This window comes from Carica papaya, chromosome 5, assembly GCF_054855325.1.
Source record: "Carica papaya isolate Zhongbai chromosome 5, ASM5485532v1, whole genome shotgun sequence".
Classification (NCBI taxonomy): Eukaryota; Viridiplantae; Streptophyta; class Magnoliopsida; order Brassicales; family Caricaceae; genus Carica; species Carica papaya.
Genome location: NC_142313.1, coordinates 27,396,946 through 27,409,806, shown reverse-complemented (window position 1 = coordinate 27,409,806; position 12,861 = coordinate 27,396,946). Strand labels below are relative to the sequence as shown.

Here is a 12,861-nt window from a genome sequence, read left to right as displayed (position 1 = left end):
TCTTCCTCCTCCCGTTATTTGTTTCCTTGTGCGTGCGCACTGCACCTCCCGTACTCATTCTAATATCAAGTAAAATGCCACGGCGCCGTGACTCACATTTGCGAATAAACCTGCGGACCATAAATCAAGTCGCGCTTAACGTCGAGGACCTCCCAAGAAAATGGGTGAAATATAAGGAATTCGCAGGAGGTCACCCATCCGAGTACTTTTCTCGCCCAAGCACCCTTAACTGCGGAGTTCTGATAGAATCCATTGCATTAGTGCTGGTATGATCCCTCATGCTTCATTCTGCACTGCAAATACATACACTCTTTCTCCTCCCATCCCCCACCCGTCATTTGTTTCCTTGTGCGTGCACTCTGCACCTCTCTTTCTCGTTCTAATATCAAGTAATATGCCCTGGCACCGTGACTCACCTTTGCAAATGAACCAGCGATTTATAATTCCATTCGCGCGTAATGTCGAGCAACCCATCCGAGAAAAAAAAGGTGCAACACGAGGGCTTGCCAAGTGGTCACCCATCCGAGTACTACTCTCGCCCAAACACACCTAACTGCGGAGTTCTGATGGGATCTGAGGCTTTAGTGCTGGTATGATCGCACCTGTTTAATTCCGCGCTGCAAATACATACACTCCTTCTCCTTTCTTCCCCCACCGTCATTTGTTTCCTTGTGCGCTCACACTTCATCTCTCCTTTTCGTTTTAATATCGATTAAAATGCCCCTGCTTCTTGACTCACATTTGCGTATAAACCAGCGGACCCTAGTTCCAGACTCGCGTAACGTCGAACGACCCGTCTGAAAAAAAATTGGTGCGACACGAGGACTTTCCAGGAGGTCACCCATCCGAGTACTAATCTCGCCCAAGCACACTTAACTGCGGAGTTCTGAAGGGATCCGGGGCTTTATTGCTGGTATGATCGCACCAGTTTAGTTTCGCGCTGCAAATACATACATTCCTTCTCTTTTCTTCCCCCTCCCGTCATTTGTTTCTTTGTGCGTGCACACTGCATCTCTCTTTCTCGTTTTAATATCGATTAAAATGCCCCTGCTTCTTGACTCACATTTGCGTATAAACCAGCGGACCCTAGTTCCAGACTCGCGTAACGTCGAACGACCCGTCTGAAAAAAAATTGGTGCGACACGAGGACTTTCCAGGAGGTCACCCATCCGAGTACTAATCTCGCCCAAGCACACTTAACTGCGGAGTTCTGATGGGATCCGGTGCATTAGTGCTGGTATGATCGCACCTGTTTAATTTCGCGCTGCAAATACATAAACTCCTTCTCCTTTCTTCCCCCTCCCGTCATTTCTTTCCATGTGCGTGCGCACTGCACCTCCCGTGCTCGTTCTAATATCAAGTAAAATGCTACGGTGCCGTGACTCACATTTACGAATAAACTTGAGGACCATAATTCAAGTCGCGCGTATCGTCGAAAGAATCATCTGCAAAAAAATGGGTACAACACGAGGACTTCTTAAGAAAATGGGTGAAATATAAGGACTTCGCAGGAGGTCACCCATCCTAGTGCTACTCTCGCCCAAGCACCCTTAACTTGCGGAGTTCTAATAGAATCCGTTACATTGGTGCTGGTATGATTGCTAATGTTTCATTCTGCGCTGCAAATACATACACTTTTTCTCCCTCTATCCCCCCTCCCGTCATTTGTTTCCTTGTGCGTGCACTGTGCATCTCTCCTTCTCGTTCTAATATCGATTAAAATGTCCTTGCTTCTTGACTCACATTTGCGTATAAACCAGTGGACCCTAGTTCCAGTCGCGCGTAACGTCGTACGACCCGTCTGAAAAAAAAAATTAGTGCGACACGTGGACTTCCCATGAGGTCACCCATCCGAGTACTACTCTCGCCCAAGCACACTTAACTGCGGAGTTCTAATGGGATCCGGTGCATTAGTGCTGGTATGATCGCACCTGTTTAATTTTGCGCTGTAAATAAATAAACTCCTTCTCCTTTCTTCCCCCTCCCGTCACTTGTTTCCTTGTGCGTGCGCACTGCACCACTCGTTCTCGTTCAAATATCAAGTAAAATACCACGGCGCCGTGACTCACATTTGCGAAAAAATCTGCAGACCATAATTAAAGTCGCGCGTAACGTCGAACGGCACATCTGAAAAAAAAAAATGGGTGCAACACGAGAACTTCCCAAGAGGTAACCCATTATTGTACTACTTTCGCCAAAGCACACTTAACTGCAAAGTTCTGATGGGATCCAGTACATTAGTGCTGATATGATGCCAATTGTTTAATTTTGTGCTTCAAATACATACACTCCTTCTCTTTTCTTCCTCCTCCCGTTATTTGTTTCCTTGTGCGTGCGCACAGCACCTCCCGTACTCGTTCTAATATCAAGTAAAATGCCACGGCGCCGTGACTCACATTTGCGAATAAACCTGCGGACCATAAATCAAGTCGCGCGTAACGTCGAAAGAGTCATCTGCAAAAAGATGGGTGCAACACGAGGACCTCCTAAGAAAATGGGTGAAATATAAGGACTTCGCAGAAGGTCACCCATCCGAGTACTTTTCTCGCCCAAGCACCCTTAACTGCGGAGGTCTGATAGAATCCGTTGCATTAGTGCTGGTATGATCCCTCATGTTTCATTCTGCACTACAAATACATACACTCTTTCTCCTCCCATCCCCCCTCCCGTCATTTGTTTCCTTCTGCGTGCACTGTGCATCTCTCTTTCTCGTTCAAATATAAAGTAATATGCCCCTGCACCGTGACTCATCTTTGCAAATGAACCAGCGGTTTATAATTCGATTCGCGCGTAACGTCGTACGACCCATCTGAAAAAAAAAATTAGTGCGACACGAGGACTTCCCAGGAGGTTACCCATCCGAGTACTACGCTCGCCCAGGCACACTTAACTGCGGAGTTCTGATGAGATCCGGAGCTATAGTGCTGGTATGATCACACCTGTTTAATTTCGCGGTGCAAATACATAAACTCATTCCCCTTTCTTCCCCCTCCCGTCAATTGTTTCCTTGTGCGTGCGCACTGCACCTCCCGTTCTCGTTCTAATATCAAGTAAAATGCTACAGCGCCGTGACTCACATTTGCGAATAAACCTGATGACCATAATTCAAGTCGCGCGTAACATCGAAAGAATCATCTACAAAAAAATAGGTGCAACACGAGGACTTCACAAGAAAATGGGTGAAATATAAGGACTTCCCAGGAGGTAACCCTTGCTAGTACTACTCTCGCCCAAGCACCCTTACCTACGGAGTTCTGATAGAATCCGTTGCATTAGTGCTGGTATGATCGCACCTGTTTCATTTCGCGCTGTAAATACATAAACTCCTTCTCCTTTCTTCCCCCTCCCGTAATTTGTTTCCTTGTGCATGCGCACTGCACCTCCCGTTCTCGTTCTAATATCAAGTAAAATGGTACAGCACCTTGACTCACATTTGCGAATAAACCTGAGGACCATAATTCAAGTCGTGCGTAACGTCGAAAGAATCATCTGCAAAAAAAATGGGTGCAACACGAGGACTTCACAAGAAAATGGGTGAAATATAAGGATTTCCCAGGAGGTAACCCATACTAGTACTACTCTCGTCCAAGCACCCTTACCTACGGAGTTCTGATAGAATCAGTTGCATTAGTGCTGGTATGATCGCACCTGTTTCATTTCGCGCTGTAAATACATAAACTCCTTCTCCTTTCTTCCCCCTCCCTTGATTTTTTTCCTTGTGCATGCGCACTGCACCTCTCGTTCTCGTTCAAATATCAAGTAAAATGCCACGGCGCCGTGACTCACATTTGCGAATAAATCTGCAGACCATAAATCAAGTCGCGCGTAACGTCGAAAGAATCATCTGCAAAAAGATGGGTGCAACACGAGGACTTCCTAAGAAAATGGGTGAAATATAAGGACTTCGCAGGAGGTCACCCATCCTAGTGCTACTCTCGCCCAAGTACCCTTAACTCGCGGATTTCTGATAGAATCCGTTGCATTCGTGCTGGTATGATTGCTCATGTTTCATTTTGCGCTGCAAATACATACACGTTTTCTCCCTCCATCCCCCCTCCTGTCATTTGTTTCCTTGTGCGTGCACTCTGCATCTCTCCTTCTCGTTCTAATATCGATTAAAATGCCCCTGCTTCCTGACTCACATTTGCGTATAAACCAGTGGACCCTAGTTCTAGTCGCGCGTAACGTCGAACGACTCGTCTGAAAAAAAAATTAATACGACACGAGGACTTCCCAGGAGGTCACCCATCCGAGTACTACTCTCGCCCAAGCACACTTAATTGCGGAGTTCTGATGGGATCCGGTGTATTAGTGCTGGTATGATCGCACCTGTTTAATTTTGCGCTGCAAATACATAAACTCCTTCTCCTTTCTTCCCCCTCCCGTCATTTGTTTCCTTGTGCGTGCGCACTGCACCTCTCGTTGTCGTTCAAATATCATGTAAAATGCCACGGCGCCGTGACTCATATTTGCGAATAAATCTGCGGACCATAATTAAAGTCGCGCGTAACGTCGAACGGCACATCTGAAAAAAAGAAAGTGGGTGCAAAACGAGAACTTCCCAGGAGGTAACCCATCATTGTACTACTTTCGCCAAAGCACACTTAACTACGGAGTTCTGATGGGATCCGGTGCATTTGTGCTGGTGTGACCGCACCTATTTAATTTTGTGCTGAAAATACATACACTCCTTCTTCCCTCCCCCCCTCCCATCATTTGTTTCCTTGTGCGTTCACACTGCACCTCTCCTTCTCGTTCTTATATCAATTAAAATGCCCCTGATTCTTGACTCACATTTGCGTATAAACCAGCGGACCATAGTTCCAGTCGCGTGAAAAGTCGAACGATCCGTCTGAAAAAAAATTGTTGCGATACAAGGACTTCCCAAGAGGTCACCCATCCGAGTACTACTCTCGCACAAGCACGCTTAACTGCAGAGTTCTGATGGGATCCAATGCATTAGTGCTGGTATGATGCCACCTGTTTCATTTTGTGCTGAAAATACATAAACTCATTCTCCTTTCTTCCCCCTCCCGTCATTTGTTTCCTTGTGCGTGCGAACTGCACCTCCCGTACTCGTTCACATATCAAGTAAAATGCCACGGCGCCGTGACTCACATTTACGAATAAATCTGAGGACCATAATTCAAGTCGCGCGTAACGTCGAAAGAATGATCTGCAAAAAAATGGGTGCAACACGACGACTTCACAAGAAAATGGGTGAAATATAACGACTTCGCAGGAGGTAACCCATGCTAGTACTACTCTCGCCCAAGCACCCTTACCTACGGAGTTCTGATAGAATCCGTTGCATTAGTGCTGGTATGATCGCACCTGTTTCATTTCGTGCTGAAAATACATACACTCCTTCTCCTTCCCTCCCCCTCCCATCAATTGTTTCCTTGTGCGTTCACACTGCGCCTCTCCTTCTCGTTCAAATATCGATTAAAATGCCCCTGCTTCTTGACTCACATTTGCTTATAAACCAGCGGACCATAGTTCCAGTCGCGCGTAACGTCGAACGACCTATCTGAAAAAAAATTGTTGCGATACGAGGACTTCCCAGGAGGTCACCCATCCGAGTACTACTCTCGCCCAAGCACAGTTAACTGCGGAGTTTTGATAGGATCCGGTGCATTAGTGCTGGTATGATAGCACCCGTTTAATTTCGCGCTGCAAATACATAAATTCCTTCTCCTTTCTTCCCCCTCCCGTCATTTGTTTCCTTGTGCGTGCGCACTGCACCTCCCGTGCTTGTTCTAATATCAAGTAAAATGCTACGGTGCCGTGACTCACATTTGCGAATAAACCTGAGGACCATAATTCAAGTAGTGCGTATCGTCGAAATAATCATTTGCAAAAAAATGGGTGCAACACGAGGACTTCCTAAGAAAATGGGTGAAATATAAGGATTTCGCAGTAGGTCACCTATCCTAGTGCTACTCTCGCCCAAACACCCTTAACTTGCGGAGTTCTGATAGAACCCGTTGCATTGGTGCTGGTATGATTGCTCATGTTTCATTCTGCGCTGCAAATACACACACTTTTTCTCCCTCCATCCCCCCTCCCTTCATTTGTTTCCTTGTGCATACACTCTGCATCTCTCCTTCTCGTTCTAATATCAAGTAATATGCCCCGGCACTGTGACTCACCTTTGCAAATAAACCAGCGGTTTATAATTCAATTCGCGCGTAACGTCGAACAACCCATCCGAAAAATAATATGTGCAACACGAGGGCTTCCCAAGTGGTCACCCATCTGAGTACTTCTCTTGCCCAAGCACACTTAACTGCGAAGTTCTGATGGGATCCGGAGCTTTAGTGCTGGTATGATCGCACCTCTTTAATTTTGCGCTGCAAATACAAACACTCCTTCTCCTTTCTTCCCCTTCCCGTCATTTGTTTCCTTGTGCGTTCACACTTCACCTCTCATTCTCGTTCTAATATCGATTAAAATGCCCCTACTTCTTGACTCACATTTGCGTATAAACCAGCGGACACAAGTTCCAGACGCGCGTACCGTGAAACGACCCATCTGAAAAGAAATTGGTGCGACATGAGGACTTCCCAGGAGGTCACCCATCCGAGTACTAATCTCGCTCAAGCACACTTCACTGCGGAGTTCTGATGGGATCCGGTGCATTAGTGCTGGTATGATCGCACCAGTTTAATTTCGCGCTGCAAACACATAAACTCATTCCCCTTTCTTCCCCCTCCCGTCATTTGTTTCCTTGTGCGTGCGCACTGCACCTCCCGTTCTCGTTCTAATATAAAGTAAAATGCTACAGCGCCGTGAATCACATTTGCGAATAAACCTTAGGACAATAATTCAAGTCGCGCGTAACGTCGAAAGAATCATCTGCAAAAAAATGGGTGCAACACGAGGACTTCACAAGAAAATGGGTGAAATATAAGGACTTCGCAGGAGGTAACCCATGCTAGTGCTACTCTCGCCCAAGCACCCTTACCTACGGAGTTCTGATAGAATCCGTTGTATTAGTGCTGGTATGATCGCACCTGTTTCATTTCGTGCTGAAAATACATACACTCCCTCTCCTTCCCTCCCCCTCCCATCAATTGTTTCCTTGTGCGTTCACACTGCACCCCTCCTTCTCGTTCTAATACCGATTAAAATGCCCCTGCTTCTTGACTCACATTTGCGGATAAACCAGCAGACCCTAGTTCCAATCGCGCGTAACGTCGAACGACCCGTCTGAAAAAAAATTTGTGCGACACGAGGACTTCCCAGGAGGTAAACCATGCTAGTACTACTCTCGCCCAAGCACCCTTACCTACGTAGTTCTGATAGAATTCGTTGCATTAGTGCTGGTATGATCGTACCTGTTTCATTTCGCGCTGCAAATACATAGACTCCTTCTCCTTTCTTCCCCCTCACATCATTTGTTTCCTTGTGCGTGCGCACTGCACCTCTTGTTCTCGTTCAAATATCAAGTAAAATTTCACGGCACCATGACTCACATTTGCGAATAAATCTGCAGACCATAATTCAAGTCGCGCGTAACGTCGAACGGCACATTTGAAAAAAAGAAAATGGGTGCAGCACGAGAACTTCCCAGGAGGTAACCCATCATTTTACTACTTTCGCCAAAGCACACTTAACTACGGAGTTCTGATGGGATCCGGTGCATTTGTGCTGGTGTGACCGCACCTGTTTAATTTCGTGCTGAAAATACATACACTCCTTCTTCCCTCCCCCCCTCCCATCATTTGTTTCCTTGTGCGTTCACACTGCACCTCTCATTCTCGTTCTAATATCGATTAAAATGCCCTTGATTCTTGACTCACATTTGCGTATAAACCAGCGGACCATAGTTCCAGTCGCGTGAAAAGTCGAACGATCCGTCTGAAAAAAAATTGGTGCGACACGAGGACTTCCCAGGTGGTCACCAATCCGAGTACTACTCTCGACCAAGCACACTTAACTGCAGAGTTATGATGGGATCCAGTGCATTAGTGCTGGTATGATCGCACCCGTTTAATTCCGCGCTGCAAGTACATAAACTACTTCTCCTTTCTTCCCCCTCCCGTCATTTGTTTCCTTGTGCGTGCGAATAAACCTGAGGACCATAATTCAAGTCGCGCGTATCGTCGAAAGAATCATCTGCACAAAAATGGGTGGAACACGAGGACTTCCTAAGAAAATGGGTGAAATATAAGGACTTCGCAGGAGGTCACCCATCCTAGTGCTACTCTCGCCCAAGCACCCTTAACTTGCAGAGTTCTGATAGAATCCGTTGCATTGGTGCTGGTATGAATGCTCATGTTTCATTCTCCTCTGCAAATACATACACTTTTTATCCCTCCATCCCCCCCTCCCGTCATTTGTTTCCTTGTGCGTGCACTCTGCATCTCTCATTCTCGTTCTAATATCGATTAAAATGCCCCTTCTTCTTGACTCACATTTGCGTATAAACCAGTGGACCCTAATTCCAGTTGCGCGTAACGTCGAACGACCCGTCTGAAAAAAAAATTAGTGCGACACGAGGACTTCCAAGAGGTCACCCATCCGAGTACTATTCTCGCCCAAGCACATTTAACGACGGAGTTCTGATTGGATCTGGTGCATTAGTGCTGGTATGATCTCACCTCTTTAATTTCACGCTGCAAATACATACACTCCTTCTCCTTTCTTCCCCTTCCTGTCATTTGTTTCCTTGTTCGTTCACACTTCACCTCTCATTCTCGTTCTAATATCGATTAAAATGCCCCTGCTTCTTGACTCACATTTGCGTATAAACCAGCGGACCCTAGTTCCAGTCGCGCGTAACGTCGAACGACCTGTCTGAAAAAAAATTGGTGCGACACGAGGACTTCCAAGAGGTCACCCATCCGAGTACTATTCTCGCCCAAGCACATTTAATGACGGAGTTCTGATTGGATCTGGTGCATTAGTGCTGGTATGATCTCACCTATTTAATTCCACGCTGCAAATACATAAATTCCTTCTCCTTTCTTCCTGCTCCCATCATTTGTTTCCATGTGCGTGCGCACTGCACCTCCCGTGCTCGTTCTAATATCAAGTAAAATGCTAAGGTGCCGTGACTCACATTTGCGAATAAACCTGAGGACCATAATTCAAGTCGCGCGTAACGTCGAAAGAATCATCTGTAAAAAAATGGGTGGAACACGAGGACTTCCTAAGAAAATGGGTGAAATATAAGGACTTCGCAGGAGGTCACCCATCCTAGTGCTACTCTCGCCCAAGCACCCTTAACTTGCAGAGTTCTGATAGAATCCGTTGCATTGGTGCTGGTATGAATGCTCATGTTTCATTCTGCGCTGCAAATACATACACTTTTTATCCCTCCATCCCCCCCTCCCGTCATTTGTTTCCTTGTGCGTGCACTCTGCATCTCTCCTTCTCGTTCTAATATCGATTAAAATGCCCCTTCTTCTTGACTCACATTTGCGTATAAACCAGTGGACCCTAATTCCAGTCGCGCGTAACGTCGAACGACCCGTCTGAAAAAAAAATTAGTGCGACACGAGGACTTCCCAAGAGGTCACCCATACGAGTACTACTCTCGCCAAAGCACACTTAACTGCGGAGTTCTGATGGGATCCGGTGCATTAGTGCTGGTATGATCGCACCTGTTTAATTTTGCGCTGCAAATACATAAACTCCTTCTCATTTCTTCCCCCTCCCTTCATTTGTTTCCTTGTGTGTGCGCAATGCACCTCTCGTTCTCGTTTAAATATCAAGTAAAATACCATGGTGCCGTGACTCACATTTGCGAATAAATCTGCAGACCATAATTAAAGTCGCGCATAACGTCGAACGGCACATCTGGAAAAAAAAAAATGGGTGCAACACGAGAACTTCCCAGGAGGTAACCCATCATTGTACTACTTTTGCCAAAGCACAGTTAACTGCGGAGTTCTGATGGGATCCGGTGCATTTGTGCTGGTGTGACCGCACCTGTTTAATTTTGTGCTGAAAATACATACACTCCTTCTTCCCTCCCCGCCTCCCATCATTTGTTTCCTTGTGCGTTCACACTGCACCTCTCCTTCTCGTTCTAATATCGATTAAAATGCCCCTGATTCTTGACTCACATTTGCGTATAAACCAGCGGACCATAGTTCCAGTCGCGCGTAACGTCGAACGGCCCATCTGAAAAAATATTATTGCGATACGAGGACTTCCCAAGAGGTCACCCATCCGAGTACTACTCTCGCCCAAGCACACTTAACTGCAGAATTCTGATGGGATCCAGTGCATTTGTGCTGGTATGATGCCACTTGTTTAATTTTGCGCTTCAAATACATACACTCCTCTTTTCTTCCTCCTCCTGTCATTTGTTTCCTTGTGCGTGCGCACTGCACCTCCCGTACTCGTTCTAATATCAAGTAAAATGCCACGGTGCCGTGACTCACATTTGCGAATAAACATGCGGACCATAAATCAAGTCGCGCGTAACGTCGAAAGAATCATCTGCAAAAAGATGGGTGCAACACGAGGACCTCCCAAGAAAATAGGTGAAATATAAGGACTTCGCAGGACGTCACCCATCCGAGTACTTTTCTCGCTCAAGCACCCTTAACTGCGGAGTTCTGATAGAATCCGTTGCATTAGTGCTGGTATGATCCCTCATGTTTCATTTTGCACTGCAAATATATACACTCTTTCTCATCCCATCCCCCTCCCGTCATTTGTTTCCTTGTGCGTGCACTGTGCATCTCTCTTTCTCGTTCTAATATCAAGTAATATGCCCCGGCACCGTGACTCACCTTTGCAAATGAACCAGCGGTTTATAATTCCATTCGCGCGTAATGTCGAACAACCCATCCGAAAAAAATTGGTGCAACACGAGGGCTTCCCAAGTGGTCACCCATCCGAGTACTACTCCCACCCAAGCACACTTAACTGCGGAGTTCTGATGGGATCCGGAGATTTAGTGCTGGTATGATCGCACCTGTTTAATTTCACGCTGCAAATACATACACTCCTTCTCCTTTCTTCCCCTTCCTGTCATTTGTTTCCTTGTTCGTTCACACTTCACCTCTCATTCTCGTTCTAATATCGATTAAAATGCCCCTGCTTCTTGACTCACATTTGCGTATAAACCAGCGGACCCTAGTTCCAGTCGCGCGTAACGTCGAACGACCTGTCTGAAAAAAAATTGGTGCGACACGAGGACTTCCAAGAGGTCACCCATCCGAGTACTATTCTCGCCCAAGCACATTTAACTACGGAGTTCTGATTGGATCTGGTGCATTAGTGCTGGTATGATCTCACCTGTTTAATTCCACGCTGCAAATACATAAATTCCTTCTCCTTTCTTCCCGCTCCCATCATTTGTTTCCATGTGCGTGCGCACTGCACCTCCCGTGCTCGTTCTAATATCAAGTAAAATGCTAAGGTGCCGTGACTCACATTTGCGAATAAACCTGAGGACCATAATTCAAGTCGCGCGTAACGTCGAAAGAATCATCTGTAAAAAAATGGGTGGAACACGAGGACTTCCTAAGAAAATGGGTGAAATATAAGGACTTCGCAGGAGGTCACCCATCCTAGTGCTACTCTCGCCCAAGCACCCTTAACTTGCAGAGTTCTGATAGAATCCGTTGCATTGGTGCTGGTATGAATGCTCATGTTTCATTCTGCGCTGCAAATACATACACTTTTTATCCCTCCATCCCCCCCTCCCGTCATTTGTTTCCTTGTGCGTGCACTCTGCATCTCTCCTTCTCGTTCTAATATCGATTAAAATGCCCCTTCTTCTTTACTCACATTTGCGTATAAACCAGTGGACCCTAATTCCAGTCGCGCGTAACGTCGAACGACCCGTCTGAAAAAAAAATTAGTGCGACACGAGGACTTCCCAAGAGGTCACCCATACGAGTACTACTCTCGCCAAAGCACACTTAACTGCGGAGTTCTGATGGGATCCGGTGCATTAGTGCTGGTATGATCGCACCTGTTTAATTTTGCGCTGCAAATACATAAACTCCTTCTCATTTCTTCCCCCTCCCTTCATTTGTTTCCTTGTGTGTGCGCAATGCACCTCTCGTTCTCGTTTAAATATCAAGTAAAATACCATGGTGCCGTGACTCACATTTGCGAATAAATCTGCAGACCATAATTAAAGTCGCGCATAACGTCGAACGGCACATCTGGAAAAAAAAAAATGGGTGCAACACGAGAACTTCCCAGGAGGTAACCCATCATTGTACTACTTTTGCCAAAGCACAGTTAACTGCGGAGTTCTGATGGGATCCGGTGCATTTGTGCTGGTGTGACCGCACCTGTTTAATTTTGTGCTGAAAATACATACACTCCTTCTTCCCTCCCCGCCTCCCATCATTTGTTTCCTTGTGCGTTCACACTGCACCTCTCCTTCTCGTTCTAATATCGATTAAAATGCCCCTGATTCTTGACTCACATTTGCGTATAAACCAGCGGACCATAGTTCCAGTCGCGCGTAACGTCGAACGGCCCATCTGAAAAAATATTATTGCGATACGAGGACTTCCCAAGAGGTCACCCATCCGAGTACTACTCTCGCCCAAGCACACTTAACTGCAGAATTCTGATGGGATCCAGTGCATTTGTGCTGGTATGATGCCACTTGTTTAATTTTGCGCTTCAAATACATACACTCCTCTTTTCTTCCTCCTCCTGTCATTTGTTTCCTTGTGCGTGCGCACTGCACCTCCCGTACTCGTTCTAATATCAAGTAAAATGCCACGGTGCCGTGACTCACATTTGCGAATAAACATGCGGACCATAAATCAAGTCGCGCGTAACGTCGAAAGAATCATCTGCAAAAAGATGGGTGCAACACGAGGACCTCCCAAGAAAATAGGTGAAATATAAGGACTTCGCAGGACGTCACCC

The 12,861-nt window shown here is 46.2% G+C and overlaps 2 non-coding genes and 21 pseudogenes across 2 annotated transcripts; all 23 read right to left on the bottom strand.

Moving 5' to 3' along the window:
* Positions 1 to 485: 485 nt before the first annotated feature.
* Positions 486 to 604, bottom strand: LOC148256974 (5S ribosomal RNA; annotated as a pseudogene).
* Positions 605 to 808: 204 nt separating this feature from the next.
* On the bottom strand, positions 809 to 927 carry LOC148256973 (5S ribosomal RNA; annotated as a pseudogene).
* A 205-nt stretch (positions 928 to 1,132) lies between these two features.
* On the bottom strand, positions 1,133 to 1,251 carry LOC148256972 (5S ribosomal RNA). The gene has a single exon (XR_015819829.1). It is a non-coding gene; the product is annotated as a 5S ribosomal RNA (ribosomal RNA).
* A 563-nt stretch (positions 1,252 to 1,814) lies between these two features.
* LOC148256971 (5S ribosomal RNA) lies at positions 1,815 to 1,933 on the bottom strand. The gene has a single exon (XR_015820822.1). It is a non-coding gene; the product is annotated as a 5S ribosomal RNA (ribosomal RNA).
* An 889-nt stretch (positions 1,934 to 2,822) lies between these two features.
* Positions 2,823 to 2,941, bottom strand: LOC148256970 (5S ribosomal RNA; annotated as a pseudogene).
* A 1,271-nt stretch (positions 2,942 to 4,212) lies between these two features.
* On the bottom strand, positions 4,213 to 4,331 carry LOC148256969 (5S ribosomal RNA; annotated as a pseudogene).
* A 209-nt stretch (positions 4,332 to 4,540) lies between these two features.
* Positions 4,541 to 4,659, bottom strand: LOC148256968 (5S ribosomal RNA; annotated as a pseudogene).
* A 204-nt stretch (positions 4,660 to 4,863) lies between these two features.
* On the bottom strand, positions 4,864 to 4,981 carry LOC148256967 (5S ribosomal RNA; annotated as a pseudogene).
* Positions 4,982 to 5,541: 560 nt separating this feature from the next.
* On the bottom strand, positions 5,542 to 5,660 carry LOC148256966 (5S ribosomal RNA; annotated as a pseudogene).
* A 561-nt stretch (positions 5,661 to 6,221) lies between these two features.
* LOC148256965 (5S ribosomal RNA) lies at positions 6,222 to 6,340 on the bottom strand (annotated as a pseudogene).
* Positions 6,341 to 6,545: 205 nt separating this feature from the next.
* Positions 6,546 to 6,664, bottom strand: LOC148256964 (5S ribosomal RNA; annotated as a pseudogene).
* An 887-nt stretch (positions 6,665 to 7,551) lies between these two features.
* On the bottom strand, positions 7,552 to 7,670 carry LOC148256963 (5S ribosomal RNA; annotated as a pseudogene).
* Positions 7,671 to 7,874: 204 nt separating this feature from the next.
* Positions 7,875 to 7,993, bottom strand: LOC148256962 (5S ribosomal RNA; annotated as a pseudogene).
* Positions 7,994 to 8,490: 497 nt separating this feature from the next.
* On the bottom strand, positions 8,491 to 8,608 carry LOC148256961 (5S ribosomal RNA; annotated as a pseudogene).
* Positions 8,609 to 8,813: 205 nt separating this feature from the next.
* On the bottom strand, positions 8,814 to 8,931 carry LOC148256960 (5S ribosomal RNA; annotated as a pseudogene).
* A 563-nt stretch (positions 8,932 to 9,494) lies between these two features.
* LOC148256959 (5S ribosomal RNA) lies at positions 9,495 to 9,613 on the bottom strand (annotated as a pseudogene).
* Positions 9,614 to 9,822: 209 nt separating this feature from the next.
* On the bottom strand, positions 9,823 to 9,941 carry LOC148256958 (5S ribosomal RNA; annotated as a pseudogene).
* Positions 9,942 to 10,145: 204 nt separating this feature from the next.
* LOC148256957 (5S ribosomal RNA) lies at positions 10,146 to 10,263 on the bottom strand (annotated as a pseudogene).
* A 556-nt stretch (positions 10,264 to 10,819) lies between these two features.
* Positions 10,820 to 10,938, bottom strand: LOC148256956 (5S ribosomal RNA; annotated as a pseudogene).
* Positions 10,939 to 11,143: 205 nt separating this feature from the next.
* On the bottom strand, positions 11,144 to 11,261 carry LOC148256955 (5S ribosomal RNA; annotated as a pseudogene).
* Positions 11,262 to 11,824: 563 nt separating this feature from the next.
* Positions 11,825 to 11,943, bottom strand: LOC148256954 (5S ribosomal RNA; annotated as a pseudogene).
* Positions 11,944 to 12,152: 209 nt separating this feature from the next.
* LOC148256953 (5S ribosomal RNA) lies at positions 12,153 to 12,271 on the bottom strand (annotated as a pseudogene).
* Positions 12,272 to 12,475: 204 nt separating this feature from the next.
* On the bottom strand, positions 12,476 to 12,593 carry LOC148256952 (5S ribosomal RNA; annotated as a pseudogene).
* Between the last annotated feature and the right edge of the window lie 268 nt (positions 12,594 to 12,861).